Consider the following 16,222-nt stretch of genomic DNA (forward strand, 5'->3'; position numbering starts at 1 on the left):
TTCTTCGTAGGACATGCCCTCCAGTCCAGGCAGCATCCTGGTAAATCTCCTCTGCACCCTCTCTAAAGCTTCCACATCCTTCCTATAATGAGGCGACCAGAACTGAACACAATATTCCAAGTGTGGTCGAACCAGGGCCTTATAGAGCTGCAGCATAACCTCGCAGCTCTTAAGCTCAATCCCCCTGTTAATGAAAGCCAACACACCATACGCCTTCTTAACAACCCTATCAACACTTGGGTGGCAACTTTGAGCGATCTATGGACGTGGACCCCACGATCCCTCTGTTCCTCCACACTACCAAGAATCCTGTCTTTAAGCCTGTATTCCGCATTCAAATTCGACCTTCCAAAATGAATCACTTCACACTTTTCCAGGTTGAACTCCATCTGCCACTTCTCAGCCCAGCTCTGCATCCTGTCAATGTCCCGTTGCAACCTACAACAGCCTTCCACACTATCCACAACTCCAGCAACCTTCGTGTCATCGGCAAACTTGCTAACCCAGCCTTCCACTTCCTCATCCAAGTCATTTATAAAAATCACAAAGAGCAGAGGTCCTAGAACAGATCCCTGCGGAACACCACTGGTCACCGAGCTCCATGCTGAATACTTTCCATCTACTACCACCCTCTGACTTCTATGGGACAGCCAATTTTGTATCCAGACAGCCAGCTTTCCCTGAATCCCATGCCTCCTTACTTTCTGAATGAGCCTACCATGTGGAACTTTATCAAACGCCTTGCTAAAATCCATATACACCACATCCACTGCTCTTCCTTCATCAATGTGTTTTGTCACATCTTGAAAGAATTCAATAAGGCTTGTGAGGCATGACCTGCCCCTCACAAAGCCATGCTGACTATCTCTAATCAAACTATGCTTTTCCAAATAATCATAAATCCTGTCTCTCAGAATCCTCTCCAATAATTTGCCCACTACTGACGTAAGACTGACTGGTCTATAATTCCCAGGGTTATCCCTATTCCCTTTCTTGAACAAGGGAACAACATTTGCCACCCTCCAACCATCCGGTACTACTCCAGTGGACAGTGAAGAAGCAAAGATCATCGCCAAAGGCGCAGCAATCTCTTCCCTCGCTTCCCGTAATATCCTTGGGTATATCCCGTCTGGCCCCGGGGACTTATCTGTCCTCATATCATTCAAAGTTTCCAGCACATCCTCCTTCTTAACCTCAACCTGTTCGAGCATATCAGCCTGTTCCACGCTGTCCTCACAAACGACCAGGTCCCTCTCACTAATGAATACTGAAGCAAAGTATTCATTTAGGAACTCCCCTACCTCCTCCGACTCCAGGCACAAGTTCCCTCCACTATCCCTGATTGGCCCTCCCCTCACTCTGGCCATCCTCTTGTTCCTCACATAAGTGTAGAACGCCTTGGGATTTTCCTTAATCCTACCAAGACTTTTTCATGTCCCATTCTAGCTCTCTTAAGTCCATTCTTCAGTTCCTTCCTGGTTACCTTGTAACCCTCTAGAGCCCTGTCTGATCCTTGCTTCCTCAACCTTAAGTAAGCTTCCTTCTTCCTCTTGACTAGCTGTTCCACATCTCTTGTCATCCGAGGTTCCTTCACCCTACCATCCCTTCCCTGCCTCATCGGGACAAACCTATCCAGCAGTCGCAGCAAGTGCTCCCTAAACAACCTCCACATTTCTGTTGTGCATTTCCCTGAGAACATCTGTTCCCAATTTATGCTCCCCAGTTCCTGCCTAATAGCATTGTAATTCCCCCTCCCCCAATTAAATATTTTCCCATCCCGTCTGCTCCTGTCCCTCTCCATGACTATAGTAAAGGTCAGGGAGTTGTGATCACTATCACCGAAATGCCCTCCCACCGAGAGATCTGCCACCTGGCCTGGTTCGTTGCCAAGCACCAAGTCCAACATAGTCTCCCCTCTAGTCCGCCTATCTACATATTGAATCAGGAAACCTTCCTGGACACACCTGACAAAAACTGCTCCATCCAAACTATTTGCACTAAGGAGGTTCCAATCAATATTAGGGAAGTTGAAGTCACCCATGACAACAACCCTGTTACTTCTGCACCTTTCCAAAATCTGCCTCCCAATCTGTTCCTCCGTGTCTCTGCTGCTATTGGGGGGTCTATAGAAAACTCCCAATAAAGTGACTGCTCCTTTCCTGTTTCTGACTTCCATCCATAATGACTCAGTGGACAAATCCTCCTCGACGACCTCCCTTTCTACAGCTGTGATACTATCCCTGATTAACAATGCCACTCCCCCACCTCTTTTACCTCCCTCCCTATTCCTTTTGAAACATCTAAACCCAGGAACAGCCAACACCCATTCCTGCCCCTGTGATAGCCACGTCTCCGTAATGGCCACAACATCGTAGCTCCAAGTACTGATCCATGCTCTAAGTTCATCACCCTTATTCCTGACACTTCTTGCGTTAAAATAGACACACTTCAACCCATCATACTGGCTGCAACTTTGCCCTGATAACTGTCTAACCTTCCTGACAGACTCTCTGCACTTGGTATCTGCCTGTTCAACAGCTACCCCATCCACTGATCCGTGGCTCCGGTTCCCATTGGAGAGCAAATGTATGATGGACAATTGCAAAATGCATGGAGGTATAGGTATATATTATTGGGCATGGACAATCCTACGTGGGTGCATGTGAGAGAAACACAGCTCTTTTTTAAGCTTTCTGATCTGTGTTCTGTACTTACCTTTAAGCTGCGATATTTTAAGATAGTCACTCTGCTCCTGGCCTGCAACCCATTTCTGTTGCTCACTATTTACGCTCTTCCCGTCAGTTTGACTCAGTTGACTCGGAGTCAGAGAGATTTAGGTTCAAGCCTCACTCCAGAACATGAGCACATAATCTATGCTGACACTTCAGTGCAGTGTTGCATGGCAGACATGCCATGTTCTGGATGAGATGGTAAATATCTGCCTGCTCAGGTGGATGCAAGATCCCTTGGCAATATTCAGGCAAGGACAGAGAGCTCAGCTAGTGTCTGGGCCAAGGTTTCTCCCTCAACTAACACCATTATAAACAAATGAATGGGTTCTCCATCTCATTTAATGATTGTGGGATCTTACTGTGTTCAAATTGACTACTGTGTTAAACACGAGTGACTGAACTGTGAAAGGCACAATATCGATCCAAATTCTTTCTAACACTATTCTGTTACACTCTGATGAGAATTAAACCCTTTGGGAACCACACAGTGCTTTTAGTTAAATCATTCCTAAAAGAGAATTCCAATTTATTTTGAAATGATAGATTGTGATCATTCACTCATGCAGAAAACTCTTTGATCAGGTGGTTTTTACTTCCTCTGTGCTGTCAGGATGTGGGTGGCTCTGGCAAGGCCAGTTATTGCCCATCCCAAGTTGCCCTGAGTAGGTGGTGGTGGGCCTTCTCTTTGAACCACTGCAGCTTTTGTGGTTATGGTTCTTCCATGATAGTGGTAGGGAGGGAATGGTCTACAGGAATGTCGGCCTAGGTAGTCAAATCTTTTCGGTAGGTCGACAATATTGTGGGGTTCCTGCTGTACTATATGAAACAGTCTACACAATGCTGTACATTAAAAAAGCACCAAGAGTTTAGTAACGCCATAAACTGCCAGTGAGCCATGTAAATACTACACCACCTCTAGTGTCAAAAGCCCAGGAACTAATGGACTGCAATAGATTTGTTCATTTTTCCCTGACTTGTCAGACATGAAACTCTTTCAGTGGCCTCTGGATAAAGGTGTCACACGAAACTAAACAGAACCCTGCTTCGATTCTCACCCTTTGCTGGCTTCAGTTAGGTTTAGTGCCCCTAGGATAGAGAAAGGAAAATCAGTAAAGGTTCCCAGTTTTAATCACGATTCAGTGACTTGTACAGGAAAATGTCTAAGCATCTGCAGCACAGGAAGAAGCCATGCGGCCCAACTAGTCTATGCTGGTGTTTATGCTCCATGCAAGTGTGTGAGTGAGTCAGACAGTGATTATGTGCACAGAACTGGCATTTTGTGTGATGCCTTTGAAGGTTGAATAACTGCCAACACTTGCTTTGTATGCTCACATGTGAAGAGTAGCCTCTTAGATAAGATACCATGGGTGGAATTTTCAAGTCTTAGGTCCTCGCGCAACGGCAGGACGTGTCGCGGGTCGGGAACCTGATTGCTGTTGGAGTGAGCTTTTAACGGAGCTATGGCATTAACATCCCGCTTCCAGGATTCCCAACCCGAGAGGGCAGGAGGGTGGGATGATGTGCCGAATCTGCCAAAGGAAGGATTTCTAATTAAAAGGGGCCATAACAGGGTCAAAAAAGGCTCAACTAGACATGCACTCCTGAGGCTGCAGCAACCACAGGAATGGAAAGGAAACCTGGGAAGGCTGCTACCTAGGTCTCTCGCTCTTAACTGGAGGTCCTGCTGCAGGATCCTACAGGTCACAGAGAGGCGATCTTTCCCAAGGATGGGAGGGGGAGGCCAGTCCCTCAAACAGGCATGGATGGAAGAGGCCAAGGAAGTCGGAAGCAGGAGTGTGCTCCCTCCAACCTGCAGACAGCGCACCTAGAGGATCCAGTACCTCAGGAGGGCATGACAGATGAGTGGCATAACAGTTTCAGGTGCCAAGCCCCACATTTACTAGTTCAACATTCTCCGGCACAACACTCCTCAGGATAACACACCTTGCAGCTGCACTCATTCCTCTCTCTCTCCAGGCACCTCCTCACAATCTCATCTGGACAGTTAACACTCACCCTCTTCCTATGGCCCTCCTCACCCGTGCCTACCGTCACCCTCCACAAATATTGTCCTTTCCTGCTATCCACACAAACCATTACTAACACTCATACTTCTCTGTTTTCTCTCCTTGCAAGGGAAGTGAGCACACCACTTGGCAAGAGGCAGAGATCCGGGGTGGGGGAGTTCCCCAGTGACAGTCACCTTGACAGTCACTGGCAACGCGGTCTGGTTCAGCAGTGGCCTGCCATGAAAACCTGAGCTTCCTGAGGGACTGCTGCTCAGACATCGAGTGGGCAGATCCTCTGCCTGTAAACCCTGTGTGAGGATCTCCCCTCCTTTGAGCTGAATCTCAGTGCCCATCCTCTCTGAGCTGTGAGCGGCATGTGGCCGAGAAGGCAGCTGGTATTAGTTTAGTTTAGAGATACAGCACTGAAACAGGCCCTTCAGCCCACCGAGTCTGTGCCGACCATCAACCACCCATTTATACTAATCCCACGCTAATTCCATATTCCTACCACATCCCCACCTGTCCCTATATTTCCCTACCACCTACCTATACGAGGGGCAATTTCTAATGGCCAATTTACCTACCAACCTGCAAGTCTTTGGCATGTGGGAGGAAACCGGAGCACCCGGAGGAAACCCACGCAGACACAGGGAGAACTTGCAAACTCCACACAGGCAGCACCCAGAATTGAACCCGGGTCGCTGGAGCTGTGAGGCTGCGGTGCTAACCACTGCTCCTGCTGCTGCTGCTCCCTTGTTCGTCATCACAGGTACAAGGTGCTCCTATGCTTTGATGAAGGCTGGCAGTGGGGAAGAGCAGCTCAAGGCGATTGAAGTGCAAGACAGGTGAACTGATTTCCGAAAAGTTAGCAAAGAGGTAGGTTTTAAATAATCTCTTAAAGAAGGAAAGCGAGATTGACAGGCGAAGAGGAAATTCCAGAGCTTAGGGCCTAGGCAGCTGAAGGCACGGCCACCAACAGTGGAGCGATTAAAATCGGGTATGCTCAAGAGGCCAGAATCAGAGGAATGCAGATAGCTTGGAGGGTTGGAGGGGATTAGACAGAGAGGGAGGGGCGAGGCCTTCATTGTGCTTCACATACAATAACTCACTGAAGTGCAATAAACGCATGTGCAATTTGCGCACAGCAAGGGAGTCAATCTGGTTTTGGTAGTTTTGGATGAATGCTGGCAAGGAGGCTGGGAATGATCCCCACTCTTCTTTGAGTCATGATGTGGGATCAACAACATCCAGTTCAATCACCGCAATAAGCATTCAAGATGCTGATGTAAAGTCCCACCCAAAGGATGGAATCTCTAACAATCGTAGCACTCCCTCAGTGTTACACTAGAACACCAGACTAGATCATGCGTTCAAGTGAAGATCAAATCCACCATCCTTTAATATTTATATACTGCCTTTCACAATTTCAGGACATTCCAAAGTGCTTGACAACCAATTAAGTATTTTTGAAGTGTAGTCACTGTTGTAGGAAAAGCTGCAGCTAATTTATGTAGGGCAGGATTCCACAAACAGCATGCAATAATGACTAGATAATCATTTTTAGTGACGTTGGTTGAGGGATAAATATTGGTCAGAATGTCCATTTGAGAGAGGCAGATGGAGCCTTGGTTTAACATCTCATCCCTCAGTACAGCACAAGTTTACTAGGACCAGAGAAAAGATTGGTCCCTCCTATTTACCAGACTCAGTTCCATACTGGATTGTACTTGTACTAATGGATCCATTATACAATTTTTTTTAAAGCTTAACTCCATTTTTCCTCTCTCTCATGTCCTGCCAGTTTATCACTGATGCCCCCTCACTCATTAGCATTTTCAGGTTTGCCATGTCTTGGTTAATAACCTTTCTAATTTGCTATGTTCATTTCTCATTTCTTTGACAGCAAATTACCTGGTAATAAGGAGTGGAACAAGTAGGCCCCCAAGGCAGCAATCAGTACAATGGTAATTGCCATTAAAAATGTTATAAGTTCAAAGTCTATAGTGACTTTGGAAAGTACAGTACTATTACGTTTGTGTGCTTATGTTAATTTTATTTATCTCCTTCAAAAACACACATTAAATAATGGCAAAATACAACTAAGCTTCCCATTTCATTGCCTTACAGATGCTTCCTTGTAAAAATTATGAGCCTTCAGCCATCACACCCACGCATTCTAGAATTCTCTTCCTGAACTCCTCCACCTTATTACATCTCTCCTTCAAAAATCCTCCTCAAACTTCTCTCTTCAAATCAATCCTGTATTAATTTCCCTAAATTTCACCATTTCCACCACCTCCCCACCCCAACCCTTTTTGAAGCATCTCAGCACATTTCATTACGTCAAACCTCCAATATGAAGGCAAGTTGTTTTGAGGCTCGGGTCATCTTTTCCCTTGCTGGTTTCCTATGGACTCCAATTTACCTGTAATCTCAACCCATAGTTGTCAACCTTAATGTAAATGGCTGCTTTACTGATAGGAGTTGTGGTATTTGTAGTGGAACAAGATGGAAAAAGGAACCCACATACCAAGAACTAGATCATCCTCCACCTCCATAAGCATTATACATTTAAATCCTTCAATTGGACTCTCCCCACCTTTCAAAGTGTCTGTATAATAACAGCCTATGCTAGATCCAATATCCAACAGTTCCTGGGCATTACAATTTTCTTTGTGAATAACTGAGACCAATGGTGCAGGACGCCACCAACATTGAAAAGGGCATCACAGAGGGGTTGGTAAATCAGGTAGCAATGATTTAATGAAACTAACTTGGGTTTTAAAAGCCTGAATGCTGCAGTTAATAAAGAATCTGCCGGTATGAGATCTTGAGATGATCTGAAGAGACCAGGTGATGAGTTTTCATTTCAGTTAAGGATGTAGGGAGGAAGGACATGCAGAATGTTGCATTTCCAGCTTAGCAGGAAGGCAGGAAAACTCTGAAGAATTTTTAAAATAGTCGTATTAATAAAAGAGGCAGGAAAGGTTGCAATTGTGAGATTGGGGACTGGGGGAATGAACAGGATAAATCATGTCCACGAATCTAAAAAGGATGGAGATTTTTAATGGTCTTCACTTTTTACGATATTTTTCTTTTTCTTCAGAGACCTATACATTGATATTTTACAGAGAACTACAGAGAACTTACAGTGCAGAAATAAGACATTGAGCCCAACTGGTTTCTTCCCACCTTTCTTCATCTAACCCTATCAGCATATCCTTCTGTTCCTTTCTCCCTCATGTACTTACTGAGCTTTGCCTTAATTGCATCTGTGCCATTCACCTCAACATGTGGTAGCAAATGAGGCAACAAGAATTCACACTACCTGCGTACCTCAATATCCTGGATTTTTTGTGGGATCAGCATACAAGGGGAGGAATTTTATGCTCTCCCCCGCAGTAACTTTGGAGGCAGGGAGAGCATATAATCGGGCGGGAAGGTGGCGTGGGGAGGGGGGGGACCCTGCCATCTTCCCACCTCCACCCAAATTGTCCAAGGCGGGAAGGCCCGTGGACAGACTTCTCGCCTCACTGCCATTTGAGGCCCTTAAGTGGGCAATTAATGCCCAAATAAGGACCTTATCACACTGCCACTGGTATTAGCCCAGTAGCGGGCAGACCTGTCGCCACACGGTGAGTTGAGCACGCCAAGCAAAGCCATGCGGGTTGCTTGCAACCCCCGGGGTTGGGGGGTGGGGAGAGGGGTGTCTCTTGTCAAAAGGCACTTAGTGCCTGATTGAGGGGCCTGGCATTGGGAAGGGAGGGAGGGGACTGCTGAGACCCTCCCCCCTTAAACACGTCTCCCCGCAAAACCCCTCCTGCCCTGACTCTCCTGTGATCTAGGTCCAGCGCCTCCAGTGAGTCCAGTACCGGCACCATCCACCGCCTCTGCGGAGGCGTTGCTCAGTTAAAGATCTGCTGGCCAATCAGAGGCCACATTCTTTGCCTTGCAAGTCCCACATTCCTATACTGTCAGGTAAAAAAGCTTCTCCTAAATTCCTTATTGAATTTATTCGTGACTATCATATTTATGACCCTTAGTTTTGTACTGCCCGACAAGCAAAAACATCTTTTCTATGTCTACCCAATTAAACCATTTCATAATTTTAAAGACCACTATTAGGTTACCCCTTTTCTTGCGGAAAGAGTCTCAGCCTGTTCAGCAGGCAGGACTTATGTCGCTGGGGTCCTTAATCCCAGGCAAGGTCCGCCGCTGTCCACTTAGGTGCCTAACTGGCACGAAATGCTGTGGGCGTTCTCCAAATAAGGCAACGCGGGGCTCTCACCGGCACCTTAGCCAGTGGCAGAGACCCCCGTCACCCAGATAAAATCCCAGCCAAGGAGTTAAACCAGCTTTCTACTGAGCATGAGATACAGTGTGTAAGCAGACCTAAGGCAAGGGTTTCTTCTTAAGAGCAGCTGAAGAAGTATGTGAAATTTACTCATCCTTGTCTTGATAACCTGGTAAATGTTGATCTGGTCACTCATGTTTGTAGTAATAAAAAGATCCTGAAGGCTTGTGAGAGCAGTATAATCATGAAACCGAAGAGGGCCATATAACCATGGTAATAGAATGATTAGGAGAAATTGAGAAGAGTTAAGTCCATTTTGCTGTCGCCATATTGTTATTCTGTTGTCACTTTTATGTATCTTTGATGTACCATAATTTAGTGGTAGTATGCATGGAACGTCGAGATCAAAGCTAATATTAGTATAAGAGTTGTATGTGGTACCCATATTGGATTGTGGAGTGTGGTGTACTTAAATACTCATATTGGATCGTGTGCTCAATAAAGACTCATGTACTCATACTGGAATCAATTAAGTGTAAGGTCACAAATAAGACCTGCCTCTGCATTGTTATAACTGATTTTTTTGTACTGTGGTGTTTAAAATAACAAGAGGATTTAGAACAAGAAAGTTGTCCAACAGCAAATCCCACATTCCTAAACTCTCAGGTAAAGAAGCTTTTCCTAAATTCCTTATTGAATTTATTAGTGACTATCTTATACTTATGACCCCTTGTTTTGTACTGCCCAACATGTGCGAACATCTTTTCTATGTCTATCCAATTAAACCACTTCATAATTTTAAAAGAACACTATTAGGTCACCCCTTTTCTTCAGAAAAGAACCTCAGCTTAGAGGCCTGCTTTAGGTCGGGAAAAAGAACCCGACCCGTACCCGACCGAACCACAGAGGGCCCGAGCTCCTCCGATTTTGCCCCGAGCCCGACCCGACCCGACCCGAACCCGGCACTACTTGGCCCAACCCGACCATCCCTTTACTTACCTTCCTGACACCGAACCTGCAAGAAGCATAATTTGATAGAATTCTTCATCAAGATGGAGAGTGGCGTAGTTGATTCTGAGACTAGGGTCCTGAATCTTAATAAAGGAAACTACGAAGGTATGAGGCACGAGTTGGTTATGATGGTTTGGGAAACGTTACTTAAAGGATGACGGTGGATAGGCAATGGAAAACATTCAAAGAGTGCATGGATGAACCGCAACAATTGTTTATTGCTGTCTGGCACCAAAGTAAAACGGGAAAGGTAGCCAAACCATGGCTTACAAGGGAAATTAGAGATAGCATTAGATCCAAGGAACAGGCATACAAATTTGCCAGAAAAAACAACAGACCTGAGGATTGGGAGCAGTTTAGAATTCAGCAAAGGAGGACCAAGGGATTGATTAAGAAGGGGAAAATAGAGTACAAGAGCAAGCTTGCGGGGAACATAAAAACTGATTGTAAAAGTTTCTATAGGTATGTGAAGAGAAAAAGATTGGTGAAGACAAATGTAGGTCCCTTACCGCCAGAAACAGGGGAATTTATTATGGGGAACAAAGAAATGGCTGACCAACTAAATGCATATTTTGGTTCTGTCTTCACAAAGGAGGACACAAATATCATACCAGAAATGTTGGGGAACACAGGGCTTAGTGAGAGAGAGGAACTGAAGGAAATCAGTATCAGTAGAGAAATGGTGTTGGGGAAATTGATGGGATTGAGGGCTGATAAATCCCCAGGGCCTGATGGTATGCATCCCAGAGTACTTAAGGAAGTGGCCCTAGAAATAGTGGATGCATTGGTGGTCATCTTCCAAGATTCTAAAGACTCTGGAACAGTTCCTACGGACTGGAGGGTAGCTAATGTAACCCCACTATTTAAAAAGGGAGGTAGAGAGAAAACAGGGGATTCTAGACCAGTCAGCCTGACGTCGGTAGTGGGGAAAATTCTAGAGTCCATTATCAAACATTTTATAGCAGAGCACTTGGAGGACAGTGCTAGAATCGGACAGAGTCAGCATGGATTTACGAAAGGGAAATCATGCTTGACAAATCTACTAGAATTCTTCGAGGTGTAACTAGACACAGAGAGTTGTTACGATCTGGAATTCACTGCCCGAAAGGGTGGTAGAAGCAGATTCAATAGCAACCTTCAAAAAGGAATTTGATATACACTGGAAAAGGAAAAAAAATAGCAGGGCTGTGAGGAAAGGATAGGAGAATGGGACTAAATGGATAACTCTTGAAAGAGATAGGGCAGGCATGATAGGTCAAATGGCCGCCTTGTACTGTATAAATATATGGCCTTGATATTAATCCCCTGACCCCCAGCCCCCACAACTGGCAGGAGAGTGTCCGGGGTTGGTGGAGGGGGGGGGTGGCAGGGAGTGGGGAGGGGTTGGGTGCGGGTTAAAAATTTAAAAAGATGGCGATCCCTTCCCCAATCCTCAGAATGGTGAAACACTTCATTAACATATTGGGAGGCTGATTTAAATTTAGAAACATAGAAAAATAGGAGCAGGAGTAGGCCATTCGGCCCTTTGAGCCTGCTCCGCCATTCAATACGATCATAGCTGATCATCCAAACTCAGCACCCTGTTCCCGTTTTCTCCCCGAATCCCTTGATCCCATTAGCCCTAAGAACTATATCTAACTCTTCCTTGAATATATTTAATGATTTGGCCTCAACTGCTTTCTGTGGTAGCGAATTCCACAGGTTCACCACTCTGGGTGAAGAAATAGTTGCCAGCTGGGTTGGGAAACTTGGCAGTAATAGGGAGGCAGGAGATGTTAACTCTGTAAGTCAAGTACTTCTTACAGCACTTCTTGTGGGCCAGAAAGAGCAGGAGTACTCCTCTGGTCCCTCAAGAAAGTCTTCAGCCACCCGTGCCGATCGTGGTCATTTTCTCACCCCGATGTGATCGACGACTTCCCACCTCCAGCCCCGACTCTAGCTCCTTCCCTCCTGATTGTCACTCTTTCCCCCTCACACCCTTACCCCTGTCCCAACCAACAAGCACCAATCTCTGTCTCTGTCCCAATGAGACTGCCTGCTTTTCCTGCCCAGAAGTTGGCAGGCCTGTGAATTTGGAAAACAGAAGAAAACTATTATAATGAGGCCCTACCATTAAACTTGACAGGACCTCGCTATCTCTGGCCTTGCCAAGCCTTCCCTGTGCTACCGCGCTCCCTCCCTGCAAGGTTAGTACTATGATTCCAAGCAGTAGTAGATGAAATAGATTTGCACAATTGGCAACATCATTTTCCTTTAAGCGACAAGACCATCCAGGCACCAATCATGCAAATTGGACTAAAAATAACTCAGGTTCAGATCAACTTTCTCAAACTCATCCCAACCTAACACAGAGGATGAGTCAGTCTGTCTCTTTTACAGATGCCACAAAAGACAAACACAGGGATTTTATTGGACTACTGCTGGCAGGCATGGTTCAACAAACATTAAAACAATGCACTAAAGGATATTAAGAGGCAGTGTTTGTTTTAATTTCTCAAGTACATTTTGTGAAGTTGTGTAAGGATTCCCATTACCACTAACAAGGCTGTATATACTAATTTGTCCCAGTGCAGTGCTTGGAGCATTGTTGTGTAACCGAACTGCTTAACCTACCTGTTCCATGCCAGACACAGACAAAACTGGAAACCTGGTTTGAACATATCCTTGTGACAGCTTTACTGTGCAGTGGTTCTGTTTTTGTAGCAGATTGAGGATCATCTTCAAATACCTGGCACCAGCATTTATAGGGTTAACAGCAGGAAGGTGAGATCGGAGTAGATTATCTGGGACAAGAGGTAATGTGAGAGAAGCAGTGGGACAAGAGAGCATTTAAAAAGTGCTCCAGAACCTCGGAAATTCAGAGAGAAGCAGCGGGAGAGGAGCGGGAGGTTCGGAGGCAAATCAAAAATCAAAAAGTGACGTCAAAATGAACAGAGAGCGCGGGGTAACAGAAAGCAGGCCAGGGTGAGTATACCGGTCAGCTTTTAATTTAATCTAAGTTAATCAAATATAAAATAAGACTTGATCGATTCATTAGTATAAAAACTAAAAATTAAGGTGGATTTTATAATTTACCATATAGAGAGAGAGAGGGACCAGCAGGGATGGTATTGGTTCAAATTAGGAGCTGGGTAATTAAAATGTTTTCAATCGTGGTAGTGTAACAGTAAGTGTTATAATAAGAGTCTAAACACAGAGCAGGACTAGAAGTATTCATTACAATTGATTGTTTAAACAGGTACTTTTCATTTAATTTAATTTAAATGAAACATAGAGTCATACAGCACTGAAACAGGCCCTTCGGCCCACCGAGTCTGTGCAGACCAACAACCACTGATTTATACTAATCCTACATTAATCCCATATTCCCTACCACATCCCCACCATTCTCCTACCACCTACCTACACTAGGGGCAATTTACAATGGCCAATTTACCTATCAACCTGCAAGTCTTTGGCTGTGGGAGGAAACCGGAGCACCCAGCGGAAACCCACGCAGTCACAGGGAGAACTTGCAAACTCCGCACAGGCAGTACCCAGAACCGAACCCAGGTCACTGGAGCTGTGAGGCTGCGGTGCTAACCACTGCGCCACTGTGCCACCCATAGCATCAAACATCCAAATATTTAACATCCAAATTAATTAATTAAATAGAATAGAGATGGCTGGGCAGGCGATGTGTTGCAGCTGTTGTGGGAGCTGGTGGACGCTGGTGCGATCCACAGTGACCACATCTGCAGCAAGTGTTGGCTGTTCAAGGAATTTCAGCTCTGAGTTGACGAGCTGGAGTCCGAGCTGCGGACACTGCGTCACATCAGGGATGGGGAGAATTATCTGGACACCTGGAGACAGTCACACCCCTTAGATTAATGGCATCCAATTTAGACCGTGATCAGGGACAGGAGGGTATGCTTGCGAGTGAGGCAGGTCTGGGGATCCAGAATTTCGCTTTGCAGGAGCTTCAGCCACTGCCCTTATCCAATCGGTACAAGGTTCATGCTCCCGGTATGGATGAGGGCACAGAGTGCAGGGAGGATGAGCAAACTGACCCCAGCACCGTGGTTCAGAGTGCCATTTAAGTGGGGGGGGGGGGCGAAAAGAGAAATGTAGTAGTAATAGGGGATAGGATAGTTAGGGGAATAGATACTGTTCTCTGCAGCAAAGACAGGGAGCCCCAAAGGCTCTGATGCCTACCTGGTGCCATCTCTTCTGAGCTGGAGAGGAACTTGGAGTGGGAGGGAAAGGATCCAGTTGATCCAGGTGCCGTGGTCCATGTAGGTACCAACAACATAGGCAGGACTAGGAAAGAGGTTCTGCTGAGGGACTATGAGCAGCTCGGGGCTGAATTAAAAAGCAGAACCTCAAACATAATAATCTCCGGATTACTACCTGAGCCAAGTGCAAATTGGTGTAGGGTAAATAAGATGAGAGGGGTAAACGCCTGGCTCAAAGACTGGTGTGGGAGAAATGGGTTCCGATTCATGGGGCAATGGCACCAGTACTGGGGAAAGAGAGAACTGTTCCGTTGGGACAGGCTTCATTTGAACCATGCTGGGACCAGTGTCCTGGTGAATCATATAACTAGGGTTGTAGATAGGGCTTTAAACTAATTAGTTGGGGGGAGGGTTCAATTGAAGAAACGTTTAAAAAATCAAAAAGAAACGAGAAAGCAGAGGTGCAGGATAGTGAAGAGGCAGAAAATATAAGAATAGTGCAGCAGAAATTAGAACCAGAATGAGTAATAATGGTAAAAAGTCAAAGCTTAAGGCCCTTTGTCTGAATGCACGCAGCATTTGTAACAAGATAGATGAGTTGACGGCCCAAATAGAAATACATGTGTATGACTTGATGGTTATTGCAGAGACATGGTTGCAGGTTGACCAAGACTGGGAACTCAATATTCAAGGGTAATTCAATGTCCCGGAAAAATAGGCAAAAAGGAAAAGGAGGTGGGGTAGCTTTGTTAATAAAGGAAGGTATCAGTGCGGTGGTGAGTAGTGATATAGGTGCAACAGATCGTGATGTGGAATCAGTTTGGGTGGAAATAAGGAATAGCAAGGGGAAGAAGTCACAGGTGGGAGTCATCTATAGACCCCCGAAGAGTTGCCTCATTGTGGGGCAAAGTATAAATCGGGAAATAACGGAGGCGTGTAAGAAGGGCTCTACAATGGTCATGGGTGATTTTAATCTGCATATTGACTGGACAAATCAGATTGGCAGAGGTAACATGGAAGACGAATTTGCAGAGTGCACCAGGGATTGTTACTTAGAGCAATACGATGCAGAACCTACCTGGTTACAGGCTATTTTAGATCTAGTAATGTGTAATGAGGTAGGATTAATAAGAGATATCGTAGTTAAGGATCCTCTTGGGGGTAGTGATCACAACATGGTAGAATTTCAAATTCAGTTTGAGGGCGAGCAACTCGGGTCTCAAACCAGCGTCCTCAACTTAAACAAGGACAATTATGAAGGTATGAAGAAAGAGTTGTCTAAAGTGGGCTAGGAAAATAGACTAAGGGGAAGGTCAGTGGTTGAGCAGTGGCAGACTTAAGCAGATATTTCACAACGCTCAGCAAAAATTTATCCCGGTCAAAAAGAAGGACTCGACAAGAAGGATGAACCACCCGTGGTTAACAAAGGCGGTCAAGGAGAGTATCCAATCAAAAACTAAGGCGTACAAAGCAGCGGAAACTAGTGGTAGGCCAGAGGATTGGGTATTCTTTTTAGGAACCAGCAGCGGATGACTAAAAAGCTAATAATGAGGGAGAAAATTGATTATGAAAGTAAATTGGCAAGAAATATAAAAACAAATAGGTATATATAAAGAGAGTAGCTAAAGTGAGTAAGGGACCCTTGGAGGATGCGACTGGAGAATTGAAACAGGGAACAGGGAAATGGCAGATAATTTAAACCAATATTTTGCATTGGTCTTCACGGTGGGGGACACTATAAACATCCCACAGATGTCAGATAAGCAAGGAGCTAATGGGAGGAAAGATCTTGTAACAGTCTCTATCACTAAGGACAAAGTATTTTATAAACTACTGGGACAAAAGGCAGACAAGTCGCCAGGATCTGATGGCCTGCATCAAAGGGTTTCAAAGGAAATGGCTGCAGAGATAGTGGAGGCATTGGTCAAAATATTCCAGAACTCACTGAATTCCGGGAGGGTC

General features: G+C 45.4%; 1 protein-coding gene across 2 annotated transcripts in view; it reads right to left on the bottom strand.

The window, feature by feature from the left end:
- The window catches only part of LOC137379885 (PDZ domain-containing RING finger protein 4-like), a 523,744-nt gene that overhangs the window by 58,547 nt on the left and 448,975 nt on the right, over nucleotides 1–16,222 (bottom strand). The window lies entirely within an intron of this gene.

Source organism: Heterodontus francisci, chromosome 18 (genome assembly GCF_036365525.1).
Source record: "Heterodontus francisci isolate sHetFra1 chromosome 18, sHetFra1.hap1, whole genome shotgun sequence".
Classification (NCBI taxonomy): Eukaryota; Metazoa; Chordata; class Chondrichthyes; order Heterodontiformes; family Heterodontidae; genus Heterodontus; species Heterodontus francisci.